Consider the following 17,325-nt stretch of genomic DNA (forward strand, 5'->3'; position numbering starts at 1 on the left):
ATGTTGAACAGCTCACCCGGAGACTGAAGGCAGAGGACGTTCAGAAACCAGATCTCTCTCAAAACAGCATGGATAGTTTTTTTTCAAGTTTGTATGCATATGGAAGCACCAGAGACACAAAATAACACCCCACATCCCAGAAAAAGTGATTTTTTCATAATATGGACACTTTAAGTAAAGACACCAAAACATAGCTTCACAAACATGAGAGGAGAATGTTGAGGCTTTTGTGTTTTAGGACATGGTAAATGGCTTTTAAGGGTCAGAAAAGAAGCCATTTAGAATTTGAGCCCTTTTATGATAAAGTGACTGAATTATTTGAATTGTCTTTTATTACATAGACTGGTGTGCAACTGATACACCTTGGTCTTGGCAATCTAGTAGCCATGACAATAAGAGATTTTTTGTAATGCTTTTTTTATGCAGCGGTTTTTCCTTGTGGTCGGACATAAATGTGCAGAAATTTATTTTGTCTTAGGTCTTCCTTATAAGGACATGGACCTCAGTGGGTCTGTCTGCTGAAAGGAAAATATGCATTCCTCCCACACTCATGTACATGTAACCTATAAAAGCTAAAACACACACGTCAGCCATGCATGAACACATTCACACGCAAAACACACACAGGTCACGAGAAGACAGGGCCGATCATGCATGAATGCAGAGCACGCATGCACACACACACACCAAAAATCTCACACACACACAAACATACAGTAGTCCATGCATGCAGTGGAGGCGAGGAAGCCCCCCTTCGGCTGGAGGCTATCTGACTTTTCACATTGACGAGACATGGCTAGAAGTCAGTGAAAAGTGTGTGTGTGTGTGTGTGTGTGTGTGTGTGTGGGGGGGGGGGTAGAGCAAAACCTAGCAAAATTGCAGTACATGGACAGATACAGTGGCATAAAAGCAATCACACCTTTTAAAAAAATAACATTTAAAGGAATACTTGCATATGTTGGTGTATAACCTTAATTGTTGTCTTACCCACAGCCTACTGTAGATATAAAAAATAAGTCCATTTAAGAGTTAGCTGGTGTTTGTCTAGATTTAGGGCAGACTGCAAATCTGGCAACCCCACTTTGAGAATAGGACCTTTAAGATGTTGGGTGCAGTCACTGCATCCAGCTGCAGTACAGATGTTACTTCGGCCTACACAGGCTGATGCAACTTACCCCGTTTTTTGCATTTGGTTAAATACACAAAGATGTTCTGTATCTGGCAGGTTTATATTTTTATATAAACTTGCGTCCAGAAGCTAGGCTCAACACACTTTGGAGCTATATGTGTATGTAATGGCTACAGTACTTTGCTTTCAATGCTAACATCACACGGCCAACTTGAGTTATCGTTAACATGGAAATCTTTCCCATCTCTAACTATCATCACACAGGAGCGTTGGGTTTTTACTTTGCTCAGGGTGAGCATTGCGTGGAGCATTTAGGCCTTTGGACCAAATGTGGCAACAGCACCAGAGCACCCTTAAAACCCTAATATCTCCAATGGCTTGCATTTTGAAAACCTAGCTCAGGGGAGGTTACTCCTTATGTCCTTATGTTTTCTTTTCACCCGGCATATTTCCTTGGATTAGGATGGCAACAAGATCTTGGTTGCAGTTGTCATCGTGGTCCTGCTGCACCCCCGGCTGCACCCTGCTACGCCCTGCAGTGTCCTGCTGCATTGCGCCACGTCCAACAATGCTCTGCTATGCCACGCTACACCCTGTAACGCCCTGCAGTGTCCTACTATGACATGAACTACTACCATTTATATGCATATTAAGGATGATACTGTAAGCTGTCCTGCACAAACAAGGGCAACAAAATGAAAATGGCAATCAGGCTCAATCTGTTTATCAATATGTCAACATTTACAAGTCAGTCAAATATGTTATTTTAAAATAAAAACGTCAAAAAAACCTCCAAGTGGTGGTGTACACAATACGAGAAAAAAGCAGGAAATTCAAGACAAAACAAAAAGTCTTAAGAGGGAAAGAGAGGGAGGGGGCTTGGTGGAGGATTTGGACCTTTAGGGTCCCCCCTCTCCTCCTGGAGTTTAAGCAGGCCTGAGGCCTTGTGAGACACAGAAAGTATCTATGTGTGTGTGTTTGTGTGTGTGTTTGTGTGTGTGTGTGTGTGTGTGTCTAGGCTTGACCTCATGACCTCGGCCAGCATTTTCAGCTCCCTTCTGTCTCCAGCCACACCCCCAAACAATCAATACCCCCCCCCAACCCGCCGCCGCTAGCTGTGACATGCAAATGACCCTCGCATATAATTAAAAGATATGCCCTGACAACAATAGGATAACCTCAACCTCTCCTATGCTTTTCCTTAAGACGTGCGCCAAGACATTCACACACACACACACACACACACACACACACACACACACACCGGAGTGCACAAACAAAAGCAAAGACAACACTAACTCGTGCCCAGATGGACTGCAGTCAGTTGAGCTCTGCTTAGATCTGCACCAGACAAACATCAAGATAAGTGCACTTGAGTCCCCCGAATGCTCAGCACACACACACACACACACACACACACACACACACACTCAAACACACACACACACACACACACATACACACCTCATAAATCCTCCTGTTACTACTTCAAAACTGAAACTTGTGTTGGAATTAAATATATTCATATCATGTGTGCATGAACATCATTATATTCACGTAGGCATTACTCCTCTTCACAATGCTCCTAAACCAAGGAAGGACTGTATTTGTGTATTGTGGTGTGTGTGGGTCTGTTTTTGGTGCTTCAAGCTCTGCTCTACTGTCCACCCTCCTACCTCCTTTAACAAACACTTCAATCACAGGCCACACACCTGTACATGGAAAAAAAAAAAAACTTGAAAATGTATTAAGCAATAATCCCCCCACAAAAAAATCCCACATCTGTGAGAAAAGTATCTGACAATGTGTGTCCAGTGTTCAACATCCTCTACGTGACAAACAACAGCGTGTTCAGACGGCCTGCGTCACTGCAAGCACTTAGGCCTCCCACACAAACCCACATACACACACAACAACAACACACACACACACACACACACACACACACACACAGGTTTTACTGTTCTACCATATAACGGTTAGCACCAAGCCGTTTTGGGCACCCACCAAAGCTGAAAGTAAAATGAAGTAAGCGTCAAAACTAAAAGACTTTTCCAGGATCTAATGATTGTATTCGGCCCCCAGTGGACTTTTTAGCCAGTTTTGTTCTTAAAGCTTTTGTAGCTTATGTGGCTTTTTAGACACTTCTTTTTCGACCAAGATTTAGAAATAATGGTTCAAAATTATGGGAATTGAATTTTCCTTATTGAAAAATGCAATTTCCTTTAAGGGTTTCTTAAGGGACCCTTAAACCCCTGCAGCCAAAACAGTATATGCACTTAGTCTTTCACAAACCTAGGGAGAAACACGCACACAGTGCATACAGTATAGTTGGATTCAGACCATATGTAAATCAGAGTTATACGGAGAGGAGCAGCAGAACATCTCTTCTTAACTGAACATCCAATAATATACACTACCTCCAACTTCGAAAGATGTCAAATGTCAGCGTGATACAGCAACCACTGCTAATAAGATGTAGATCTTCAAACAAACACAGTTTACACCCTCTTTACCACTCACCAACAGAACAACATGGGACATTTGCATGCCTTTTTCTAAATGCTGTAGTTGACACTAAATTGTACTCCATGGACACCTTCAAGTACATAGTGAATGAAATACTCCAGGAAAAATACTATACAGGTTTATTACTGGGTGTCAAGAGAGAGGAAATTGATGTGGCAGGAAAGTGTATTACATTTGATTAATAGGAAAGTATTCTACTGATCAGACGTGCTGTATAAATAAGCACGGACGTCTATAGTCTACTAGATGTGATGTGGTGCATGTAGTTTAAATATTGGGATTGGAATTTTGCTCAGCAAGACTTTTTTTAGAGTGAAAACATGTCTAGTCTAGACCAGTTGGTACAGATCAATCAAAAAAATACAGAGTGTTCAGCAAACATGACTCACAAACTTTCATTACTCCTAACCTCATGAAACTATCAAATTTCAGTAGGTGCAAAGGCATGACACCACAACTGCTGGCCACTTTTACAATTAGGGAAGGTGGTTTCAGAGATATGACACATTTCAGATAGCTGGTAGGTTTTGATACTTTTTAGGCGCCAATGCCAGACCCTCCCCACAATGATGCAAACAAGGGTTAGTTAGTCCACAGCATCGGATGGGAGAAAAACGTGCTCAGTTTTTGGGCAATTCTAAACCAACATGGGCAGTGGCAAAGCGTCGTATGAAGGTGGTTTTGGTCGTGCAACAGAAAAATCAGATTGAACAGATAGCTAGCGAGCTGTCTGGAAGTGAAAAGTAACACCTTCCGCCGGAATTCCAGTGGCACCGAAGCAAACCCGAAGGGAGTGTCGTGGATTTAAAACTAAAATTTTAAAAATCTGAAAATAAACAGCCCAGTGTGTAGTGTGTAGGAAGAGCATGTTACAGACAGTTGCTAGAAATGGTGTCAATCAGCTATTTATTCATGACATGTTATTGAGCCAGAGCACAATAAGTGACATAAAACCTGGGGCCAGTTTAAGGACTGAAGTATAGTAAACAGTCCACTCGCAAAATGAGCATATTCTTAATTTTTGTAATTTTTTTCAATGTGTATTCAGACAGGCAGCAGTCTAAAGAGTAATGTAAAACTGCACACAGACATAATCCAATTTTCAATAACCGTGGCAGATGAGTAATCAGTGTGGTGTGTGTGGTGTGTGTGTGTGTGTGTGTGGTGTGTGTGTGGTGTGTGGTGTGTGTGTGTGTGTGTGTGTGTGGTGTGTGTGTGTGTAAATCCAGTATACTTCCGACAGCTTTGTGGGGCAAAATGCTGGACCCCACAAAGTTTAAAGGGCTATTGGGGTTAAAACTTGGTTTTAGGGTTAGGATTAGGTTAGGTAATGGTTAGTGTGAGGGTAAGGGTTAAGGTTAGGCATTAGTTGTGATGGTTAAGGTTGGGGTAAGGGGCTAGGGAATGCATCCTGTCAATGATGGGTCCCCACAAAGATAGTGCCACAAACGTGTGTGTGTGGTGTTGGTGTGTGGTGGGTGCGCGCGGTGTGTGTGTGGTGTGTGTGTGTGTGTGTGTGTGTGTGTGGTGCGTAACCACATTGCATTTCTCTTCAAAGCCTGCATGATACTGAAATAGCTAACAGAGAGGCAATTGACAACCAAAATGTAAAAATAGGATGCTCTATGTAACTATTATCATCTTTTCCAAATAACATAAAAAATGATGGAGGTGTAAATAATTGTTAGCTGCCATGCAAAACTTTATCCAAACATTTATTTCATAAAGAACATTGCCAAGCAGGATAACTCATTATCATAACATTTCCACAGTCCACAAACTGCATTCACTACCACAGAGAGCCACAACCAGCCCAAATGACATGTTTAACAGATCTGTTTTCTTTTATGTTTTCAGGGTCATAATTAGTAGGAAGATAAAATATAATTTGTGGGTCAAAGACGTGGAGCTGTGAGGGATTCAAAGCCCACACTAAGTAGAGTACACTGTATTTGGTGATCCACGTGGACAGTACACTGTGTCTTTGGACCAGATTTCTCAACAAACTAGTGTTTTGTGAGGTTTAAAAGAACACATCATAAAATAATATATTTCACAAAGTATTTCCCACAGCTACTGCTGTTCTTTATATCAATTTATGTAGAAGAAAATGGTGTTTACTGGGACTTAATTCAAACATTCTTATTTTGCCTCAAAAGTGGTTGAATCTACTTTTAATAAAAGTGGATCAACTGAAAAAACAACAACACACACAAACAGTGTACAGACAACGTATCAGTACCTCTGTCAGTGGGCTCTTGCGTCCAGGTGTACAGCAGCGCGGGTGACCGTGTTGTATCTCCATCCCATCATCCTTCAGCATCCAAGGAACCCGGGAGAAAACAGAAACACAAAGACTGAGCGTCTGTCCCCACAGGAGCACCAAAGACAGACGGTAACTACTGTCAAGATGAGGGAAAACACTACACTCTGTCCATCTCTTAAGCCAAAATTGTTTTATTCTTCCTCAATCTCTCTTATCCTTTCTCTCTTTTTCCTCTTCTGCTCTCGCTGTTTTGGGTCCGTACACTCTCTCTCTCTCCACACACAATGATTCTATCTGTCACGCCCCCTTCTCCTTCACTCCTCCCACTCATGCATATTAATGAGCCTCAGAACACACACATGCTCCACTGCGTCAAACAACTCACAGCACGCACGTTACAAGCTGGGTGTCCACACACAACATGCAAGTCAATACCCCGGGCTACATTTGGACAACACTTTATGTCTGTATGGATCACAGAGGCATGTTTCTGCTCCTTGATTTAATGGTAAAAAATAACAAACAAGGTATTAAAATGTGTAATCAAAATAACATAAATCCACAAAAATGATTCAGCAACAGTTTTCGACCAATCAGAGTGGCAGGCAGGATTGCAAACGGGGACATAAAGTATTTTACAAATGTATAAATAGAAAAAAAAGCTCAGTTCCACATGACCACATGTAAACAGTTGGAACTGTTCAAATGCCAACTTGATAATTTCTAGAGTACAAAAGTGTAGTATAGGTGTAGTAAATGTAATGTTCCGTCAATCAACAGGAAAACAGATCAGTGATCATCATCATCATGAATAATATTTATTATAGCACCAATTATGCTCATTTTAGGTGTATTGTTTTTGAGTGTTGTTACCCAGAATAGGTTTACATGGTTTGTTTTTTGCCACTGAGAAAAAGCTAGCATGCTACGGTTAGCCACCTCGTCTCGGCTAGTGACGTAGAAAGCACGTGCAGATGTGAACAGGATCACCGGAGATGAAGGCAAGAGGACGTTAAAACCAGATCTCTCTCAAAACAGCATGGATGTTTTTTTCACAGTTTGTATGCATATGGAAGCAAAGAGACACAAAAATAAACACCCACATCCCAGAAAAAGTGATTTTTTCAAATGGACACTTTAAGTAAAGACACCAAAACATAGCTTCACAAACATGAGAGGAGAATGTTGAGGCTTTTGTGTTTAGGACATGGTAATGGCTTTTAAGGGTCAGAAAAGAAGCCATTTAGAATTGAGCCCTTGATAAAGTGACTGAAATTATTGGAATTGTTTTATTACATAGACTGGTGTGCAACTGATACACCTTGGTCTTGGCAATCTAGTAGCCATGCAATAAGAGATTTTTTGTAATGCTTTTTTTATGCAGCGGTTTTTCCTTGTGGTCGGACATAAATGTGCAGAAATTATTTTGTCTAGGTCTTCCTTATAAGGACATGGACTCAGTGGGTCTGTCTGCTGAAAGGAAAATATGCATTCTCCCACACTCATGTACATGTAACCTATAAAAGCTAAAAACACACGTCAGCCATGAATGACCATTCACACCGCAAAACACACACAGGGTCACGAGAAGACAGGGCCGATCATGCATGAATGCAGGCACGCCATGCACACACACACACCAAAAATCTCACACACACACAAACATACAGTAGCCATGCATGCAGTGGAGGCGAGGAAGGCCCCTTCGGCTGGAGGTATCTGACTTTCACATTGACGAGGACATGGTAGAAGTAGTGAAAAGTGTGTGTGTGTGTGTGTGTGTGTGTGTGTGTGTGGGGGGGGGTAGAGCAAAACCTAGCAAAATTGCAGTACTGGAAGATACAGTGCATAAAAAGCAACCTTTTAAAAAAAATAACATTTAAAGGAATATTGCATATGTTGGTGTATACTTAATGTGTGTCTTACCCACAGCTACCTGTAGATATAAAAAATAAGTCCATTTAAGAGTTAGCTGGGTTTGTCTAGATTTAGGGCAGACTGCAAATACTGGCAACCCCACTTTGAGAATAGGACCTTAAGAGTTGGGTGCAGTCACTGCATCCCGCTGCAGTACAGTGTACTTGGCATCAGGCTGATGCAACTTACCCCGTTTTTTGCATTTGGTTAAATACACAAAGATGTTCTGATCTGGCAGGTTTATATTTTTATATAAACTTGCGCCAGAAGCTAGGCTCAACACACTTTGGAGCTATATGTGTATAATGGCTACAGTACTTTGCTTTCAATGCTAACATCACACGCCAACTTGAGTTATCGTTAACTGGAAATTCTTCCCATCTCAAACTATCATCACACAGGAGCGTTGGTTTTTACTTGCTCAGGGTGAGCATTGCGTGGAGATTTAGGCCTTTGGACCAAATGTGGCACAACAGCACCAGAGCACCTTAAAACCCTATATCTCACTGGCTTGCATTTTGAAAACCTAGCTCAGGGGAGGTTACTCCTTATGTCCTTATGTTTCTTTTCACCCGGCATTTTCCTTGGATGGATGGCAACAAGATCTTGGGTTGCAGTTGTCATCGTGGTCTGCTGCACCCCCGGCTGCACCTGCTACGCCCTGCAGTGTCCTGCTGCATTGCGCCACGTCCAACAATGCTCTGCTATGCCACGCTACACCCTGTAACGCCCTGCAGTGTCCTACTAGACTGAACTACTACCATTATGCATATTAAGGATGATACTGTAAGCTGTCCGCACAAACAAGGGCAACAAAATGAAAATGGCAATCAGGCTCAATCTGTTTATCAATATGTCAACATTTACAGTCAGTCAAATATGTTATTTTAAAATAAAAACGTCAAAAAAACCTCCAAGTGGTGGTGTACAACATACGAGAAAAAAGCAGGAAATTCAAGACAAAACAAAAAGTCTAAGAGGGAAGAGAGGGAGGGGGCTTGGTGGAGGATTTGGACTTTAGGGTCCCCCTCTCCTCTGGAGTTTAAGCAGGCCTGAGGCCTTGTGAGACACAGAAAGTATCTATGTGTGTGTGTTTGTGGTGTGTTTGTTTGTGTGTGTGTGTGGTGTGTCTAGGCTTGACCTCAGACCTCGGCCAGCATTTCAGCTCCTCCTGTCTCCAGCCACACCCACAAACAATCAATACCCCCCCCAACCCGCCGCAGCTAGCTGTGACATGCAAATGACCCTGCATATAATTAAAAGATATGCACCTGACAACATAGGATAACTAACCTTCCTATGCTTTCCTTAAAGAAGTGCGCCAAGACATTACACACACCACACACACACACAAACACCACACACACACACACAGAGTGCACAAACAAAAGCAAAGACAACACTAACTCGTCCCAGATGGACTGCAGTCAGTTGAGCTTGCTTAGATCTGCACCAGAAAAACATCAAGATAAGTGCACTTGAGTCCCCGCTAATGCTCAGCACAACACAAACACAAACACACACACACCACACACACACTCAAACACACACCACACACACACACATACACACCTCAAAATCCTCGTACACTTCAAAACTAAACTTGTGTTGGAATTAAATATATTCATATCATGTGTGCATGAACACATTATATTCACGTAGTGATTATATAATCAGGTGTGAAATTCTTATTTTGAGCTAAAGAGCAAAAGCATTACACATAGTCTTCTTGGTTTCAGTGTGATAGTTCATAAAGTTCACTGTGAATTTTAATAAGTGTTTTGGTACAATGTGTCCAACCATAGCTCTGCCTAGTGAGTTTAATTGAAAAGAGGGCCAAGGGTGGTTGGGAACGTCCTGTGTTTGGGTGGAGGTCCTCTCCAGTAGCAGTTGAGACCTGTTATCTATTTTGCAGGCCAAGCTCTGCTTGGCACTAACACTTCTGAAGCAAAACACAGCGGCACAAACATGTCACGTGGTAACAAATGAAAGACCCAGGTACACATAAGATCATGCAGAAAGGGAAAAGAGTTAGACAAATTAGGGAGAGCTATGGATGCATAATTCTCTTAACCTTGTCTCGGATATTCCATGGTATAAACGTTCTTTCATCCAACCTACGGACTTGAAACCCTTCTTCCTGAAAGAATCTAGAAGGGCAGGATGTGCCCCAACATTTTGGCGAGCTAGCCAGGAGGAAGAGGTTCCATTGGACAAAACAACGAAACCGGACACTCTGATCATCACCAAGGGCGCCCACCTAAAAGGTAAGCAGAACGTTTATTTCAAATCTGCTATATGGAGAAAACTAAATTGAATGTGTGAGGTCTTGGTTCGGTTGACAATTTAGAAAGGTATTTTGATTAATCTTGACATCAAGACTAGAGGGTGGATTCTGGAACGTACCAATTGTGACTAATTTGTTGTGATAAATAAAGAAAGTCAGAATAAGGGTAGCACTTTAAAGAAAAAGTGTGAATGTGTAATGAAGTAGACATGAAAAGCAGCACTATATGGCTTAATTATGTGAAGAAGAGTCAGAGCGAAAGGTAGCGTCTCTAAAAATAGAGTCGTGAAAGGTAGTGGACACTGAGGTGATATGAAGGGTAGCACAACATTGACTATTAGTGTGAAGGTAGTCTCAAGTTTAAAAATAAATTAAGGAAAGTCAGACTAAGGGGTAGCACTTAAAGAAAAAGTTAATGGGAGGGTAGTGTCGAAGTAAACAGAATGCAGCACTATATTGGCTAAATCAGTGTGAAGAAGAGTCAGAGGCGAAAAGTAACATCTCTAAAAATAGAGTCGTGAAAGGTAGTGACACTGAGGTGGTCATGAAGGATGCACTACATTGACTATTAGTGTGAAAGGTAGTCTCAAGTTTAAAGTAATTCTCTGTAAAAAATAAATAAATAATAATAAGGAAATAAAGAATAATATAAATTTGGCCCAAAGAGATCATATAATTACCGGCGTAGGCTGCGGGCCCTATAAACCGTGGAAAAAACAATGGAATTGATAAGCGCGGAATGGCAGATAAGACAGCTGAAAAAGACCAGGAAAAGGTTAAAAAAGAAAACAAGACAGTGTTGTGGCTCTCGTTCAGGATAACGCAGAGGACCCACAACTACCTTATTGGCACATTGGTGGAAAGTCAGAAATAGATAAGACAGGAGTTAGAAGAATGTAAGAAACAATTGGGTGAATCAAAAAGGCTTGTGAACACGATCAAACTCAAGAAAAAGGTAAAAGAATTAGAGGCCCAGGGTCTGAAAATTCATGAATTAGCATAAAGTTCAGTAGGTAACTTTTGTAAAAATGTATTTTTACATATTTGTAAAATGTCACTATGTCCTGACAGTAGAATATGAGAAGATAATCTGTGAAAAAATCAAGCTCCTGTGGCTCCTCTCTGTCTCTTACTGCACTAGCAAAATACACGCTCCCGGTCAGAAACAGCCAATACAGAGCAAGGGACGTCTCTAGCAGTGTCATCACTCTCGTGTACGCGCGCTCATACCCTCCCCGCACCGCGCGTGCCGTGTTCAAGCCTCAAGATTGCCAGTGTGCTGCAGTTGTGCTAATCGGGAGAAATAACTTTTCAGGAAAACTGCCAATTTCTCGAGGGACACCTGCAGCAAAACACAAAGACGGGCAAACAGAAGAAGACCGATGACAAAAAGCGAGCTTAAGAATTAAACCGAGCCCGAAATAAAGCGGGGTAACATCGAAGGGCTTTTCAGGGTGGAGGGAGCTACGCCTCTAGAGGATTAACACGGATTCAGAGCTAGCGTTAGCCACATTTCTGCTTGAACTGTAAGTATCCCTGTTGATTTATTTCATTTTTTTAAGAACTACACACTAAGTAATCGTGGTTACAGTACACTTTCAGTACACTGGTGATAGCGCAAATCTCAGTTATGTCGTTGTTGCTAAGTGCTAACAGTTAGCTTGTTAGCGTGGCCAGCAGGAATGTTTGTAGCAGGTGAAGTTAACTTTACTTCTAACTCCTTCACCTCCGATAAAGCAATATTGTTTCGATACCTACAATTAGTAAGCCAAAAATGTTTTATTTGTCAATCACAACAAAAGTAGCTATGGTTAAAAACGTAATTGTGCGCTGTCCCTGTCGAAGTTGGCAATGCAGAATTCTACTTTTGATTATTTTAAACTGTTTATCTCCCCTCAGGAGTAATTTGCAAATAAATGTCTTGCACACAAATTTGTGGTCCTTCAACAGGTCAGACATGGCCCCAGACACACAGAGGCACGTGAAGGAATCGTTTCAGTCCAAATCAAAATGTTCATATTTCCTTGTGCAGGAGTACTTTTTGAAAAAGCTGATTTATTTTTACCCAATGCAAAATAAAACCAAGGACATATTTCTAAGATGATTCTCTTGGCTTATTGAGCTTCTCACTGATTCATCACTCCTACTGAAAGGTAGATAAAAGGTAATCAGTAATGTATTGTGTAAAGTGCTACTTTTGTTGTCACAAATGAGCGATACATAAAAAATCATTTAAACCCTTTCATTGAAAAAAAATTTACAAACTTTTAATAGAAATATTTAAAAGCAATTTTTTTTATAAGCATACCATACTCAGAGTAAATCCCCTGTAGTGTCCATGAGGATGTGGAAAGCATCGTGGCCTGGTACTAGCTGGGCGTTCACGGCAGGCCCCGCTGTGGGGGAGGAGCTGTGGAGGGGGGGCTGTAGCGCAGCAGAGAGCAAGGGGGAGGGACCTGTAAGTTGTGCTCGTTCAAATTTTAGGCTAAGTCCACGTTTTCTCAGAACTCCCGTACTGCAGCTTTAATGGGGCAAAGTGTGAGTCATCTCATGTCAGACAAAAACAGAAAAAAAACAGAGGAGTCAAGGGAGCCAAAGGTCCTATGTTTCAGAACAAGACAGAATCAGAACCAGACATGACATTAAGCCTCCCTCTTATGTTGCTACATCCGACACTCAGACTGACGAAACTAAAGGCCCCCGACCCCGGACTATACCCAATAATAGATGTGACAAGCGGCACAGTTACTTTCTTCCTTGACTCAGGACACCAGACCAGACAGACAGAGCCAAGCGCGCCCCCGAGCCCCTCCCCTCTCTGCTCCTCACCTTCTGTAGAACAGGAACGCGCACTCTCAGAGCAGCAAATGGAAAGTTATGAGAATGCTCCATTCAGTCAGAGAATGAGGCTTGAACAGCTGGAGGAATACAAGAAACAGAGTAACACAGGCCACAAGCAGGGAGTAGGACACTCTGGAGGGAAGGCGCGAGAAAGAATTAAGGGACAGGAAAAAATCCAGAGAAAAAGGGCAATACATCTGTGTGGTTCAGGAAGGCGGTGTTTGCAGGGCTGCCATCAGAGGTGTGTGTAAAATTGGAAGAAAATCCAGATTTAGATGATGATTGTGAAGATGAGGTGTGTGGCGGAAACATGTTAGACTCATTTAGAGTAGCAACTAAACGTAAAGCTGACAAAAAGGGGATTAAAACACAGAGTGCAGACAAAGCTTTTGAAACTCACAGTTAGCAGAAGCAAAAGCTAAAATTAACAAAAAGATGCTCAGTAACAAATGTCTGTCCAATGCCTGCTGATTCTAACCCATACCCTCCCCCCCCTCCAGTCAACCCTCCCTTTCCCTTGTGATCCTATCCCCAGATCCCTCCTCCTTCCCTGCATCCTAGCAAGCCTATCTCCTGCTTTCCTATCTCCCCAGGGAGATTTTTCCCATCCAGAGGGTCAGTCAGGGGTACATACAGGGGGGGGCTGCAACTCGTTTCAACAAGACCCAACCACTTCGACAGAGTGGATGCTTCTGTGGCGTGCCATGGACCACTGGAAAGTTGCCTGCCCACATGCTCAACCAAGCAGGAGGGCAAGGCATGAGGACAACAAGGGGGACACCAGGCCCAAAAACCCACCATTGCTCCCAGCTACGGACACCATGGCCAGTATCCTGACACAGGAAGGTGACCAGGCTCCAGGATGGGTATGAGGGTATGTATGTCTGAGGGGGCCAGGGGAAGCTACGGAGAGGGCTTTGGCAGAACCTCTCTTGCAGTGGAAGTAGGTGGGAAAGACTATCCTTTTAGTGGATTCAGATGCTCCTACTCCACTTTGAATGACACAAATATGCCCCTCTTCAGAACGATTTGTGACTGTTGTAGGTTCTCTGGGAAAAGACAGAAGCTGCCGGTTTTACTTCCTCTTCTGTTCACTGAGACACCCCACTAACTGGCATCCTGTCTGCCTAAATCAATGGAAACCTGGATTTGCAGCCTACCGTCGTATGTACCACCTGCTGAACCTCCACAACCTCACCTCCATTATGACAGAGAAAATGACCTTCTATTATAATGAGTTTTCCGATAACCTATTTGGGTAAACAGTGGGATTTAAAAATCCACTAGCATCTATGCAGGTCCCCAAGGTGTAGTGCTGAGGTAGAACTCACACCCTGAAAAAATGTCCTGGTACAAAATGTCAGGTGAAATCTGTTCCCACATTACTCTGGCAATAAACCCCAAACATCAAGCTAAGGAATTAGGCCCAATGGTTAAATCTGCAGTAGGGCTAAAGATTTTGAGACGCACTCAAACTGACGTGTTTTCTACTCACCCAGCACTGACACATACTCCATCCACATGTTCCCGCCATATGTGCATGATACTGCTTTTTTGGAGAACTCGTCCATTTCCGGCGCATGGTAGAGAAATGACTGATCACCCTGAGCGGCTGCCCCGGTGACCTCACTTCCTGAATCCATGGAGTACTGGCTCCACAGATGTAGGGTTGGTGCATTGTAAACTGTCAACTTTGAAATGAAAACTTTGCTACGATCAGACAGCCTCAGTACCCCATTAAACAGTGGCTATGAAGGTTCTCACACAATACAAGGCCTATGGGTGCACGACTTGAGAAAAAGTAAATGCTAATCTGGGAACACCTACGTGCCGTTCCAAATCCCTATGTGGCCTTACAAATTGTTGCCTACACAAAAATGGTTCACATGCATTGATGGCTAATGCTTTTCTGTCTCCCCCGTTAGACCTAGAGCGTCGCGAAGGTAAACATCTGCACTGACTCAGCATATGTGGTAGGGGCTTGTCACTTAAACTCCAGCAATGGGTAAGAACAGGGTTTGTAACTGCATCAGGAGAGCCAATTAGACATGAACAAGAAATTAAATGTTGTCATCGCTTACAGGAACTGCCGGAGTGGCAGTGATGAATGTAGGGGGCATGACAGTGGGAAGTCAGTAAAGGAGAAGGAAATAGGATGGCCGATGAGCAGCTAAGAGAGTGCAGGATACGACAGCCGTGCAGGCAGACAACTAGTGTGCAGACCAGAGGATGAATCAAAAAACACAACCAGACACCCTAAAAGAATTACATTTGAAAGCCACCCCAGAAGAGAAAAACCTAGTGTAAAAACAGAGGAGCTAGAGAGGTGGACGGAATCTGGCGGGACTGGAGGAGAGTAGTGTACCTCTAGCATACCGACAGACTTTGACTAAACACATAGATTAGGACATGTGGGATCAAACCAGCTGGACAGAGCGCTATGTCACTGAGGCATCCACACATGAAAGACATGACAAAAACTGGGTGAGAGAATGCCAGACATGGTTGCAATCAACCCAAAACCAACAGTGAAACAAATGGGAGCATTCCCACTGAGGTGCGACACAATGGGTGAGGTAATCATTGACTTTACTGACATGGGGACAGTCAGCAGAGGGTGCCAATACCTATTGGTGGCAGTAAACTCTTTTTCAGGATGGCCTGAAGCTGGCAGCAAAAAGGGAAGACAGCAAAACAGTGGTAAATGTCTAATCAAATTACATCCCCACTCATGGTTTCCCCTCTAGGATAAGGTCCGACAACGCTCCCACTTCAAATTCAGACCTACAAAACAGTTGAAAATGCTGGGGCTCCAGCATAAGTTTGGTACAGTGTACCATCCACAATCACAGGAAAAGTGGAGAGAATGAACTAAACATAACGAAAAACTGAGAAAATCTGCAGTGTGGGGGATGCATTGGGTTGAGCTTTGCCTATGCTCTAATGACAATTTGTTTCTCTGTGAACAGGTTCACTTGATCACCCATTTGAGCTGGAAAAGGCAGAAAATTTCTGGTCCGCGGCTAATGTGGCCAGCAGAAAGTAAAGTAAAAAGATTGCCCAAAGCCTATTTTTATGATTTAAAAGTATTTGTGTCCAGGTTCTCCAAACAGAAAGGTGAGAGATCCACAGCCCACACGGTCCCCCAGGCTGCCTGGGTCAGCCTCAGAGAGATAAAAAGGAAGTGGAACCAACCCAGGTGGACCGGTCCATTCGAGGTGACTGAACGCACCAGCCATGCAGTGAAACTACGCAGAAAGGGGGAAACGTGGTATCATTGGAGTCAGTGCACGCCAGCGGAGGAGCCAGGACGGACACTGAGGGAAGTGCAAGCCGCACTGGAAGGAGGCGCACGCATCCCTTCGGACGAAGAGAAGAGCGGAAAAGAGCAAAGGGACCAGCAAAGGGGCAGAATAATCCCCTCCCAAGCTCCAACTCCAGGTGATTAGTCCAATCCCTGGTTGAAGAAAGAAGTGGACACAAGGTTGACGAAGAGTGAAGGTTGAAAACGCCCAGGTTAGAGGTTCTGAATCTGGTATAAAGGTATCCCAGTCAACAGTCAAGATGAAATTCCATTCCCAAATGAAGCGTTTTGCATTGTTATTTGTAATATCTGTTGTAATTGTGACTGTGATTGATTTTTGTGTAGAGATTCCGGGATGTTCAGTAGGTGGGTGTTAATGATATCTTTTAAAAAAGATCAAAAGGGGGAGTGGAAACTTCTTAAGTGTCCGGGATGCTCCATGATTGGTGCGGGACGCTTGTCGTTTTGTTTTGATCACTGAATAGGTATCCAACAAAGGTGGTCCCGGTGGGACCAAAAGGGGGATTGTTGGAATTAAATATATTCATATCATGTGTGCATGAACATCATTATATTCACGTAGTGCATTATATTAATCATGTGTGTTAAATTCATTATATTTTGAGCTAAAGAGCAAAAGCATTACACATGTCTTCTGGTTCAGTGTGATAGTTATAAAGTTCACTGTGACCTTTTAATAAGTTGTTTTGTACAATGTGTCCAACCATAGCTTGCCTAGTGAGTTTAATTCTGAAAAGCAGGGCCAGGGTGGTTAGGGACACGTCCTGTGTTTTGGGTGGAGGTCCTCTCAGTAGCAGTCTGAGACCTGTTATCTATTTGCAGGCCAAGCTCGCTTGGCACTAACCTTCTGAAGACAAAACACAGCGACAAACATGTCACGTGGTAACAAATGAACTGACCCAGGTACACATAAGATCATGCAGAAAGGGAAAAGAGTTAGACAAACTTAGGGAGAGCTATGGATGCATAATTCTCTTTAACCTTGTCTCTGGAATATTCCATGGTATTAAACGTTCTTTCATCCAACCTAC

General features: G+C 42.9%; 1 protein-coding gene across 1 annotated transcript in view; it reads right to left on the bottom strand.

The window, feature by feature from the left end:
* nfasca (neurofascin homolog (chicken) a) overlaps positions 1 to 17,325 on the bottom strand; it is a 185,394-nt gene that overhangs the window by 113,298 nt on the left and 54,771 nt on the right. The gene's annotated exons all lie outside the window — the stretch shown is intronic.

This window comes from Etheostoma spectabile, chromosome 4 (assembly GCF_008692095.1).
Source record: "Etheostoma spectabile isolate EspeVRDwgs_2016 chromosome 4, UIUC_Espe_1.0, whole genome shotgun sequence".
NCBI lineage: Eukaryota > Metazoa > Chordata > Actinopteri > Perciformes > Percidae > Etheostoma > Etheostoma spectabile.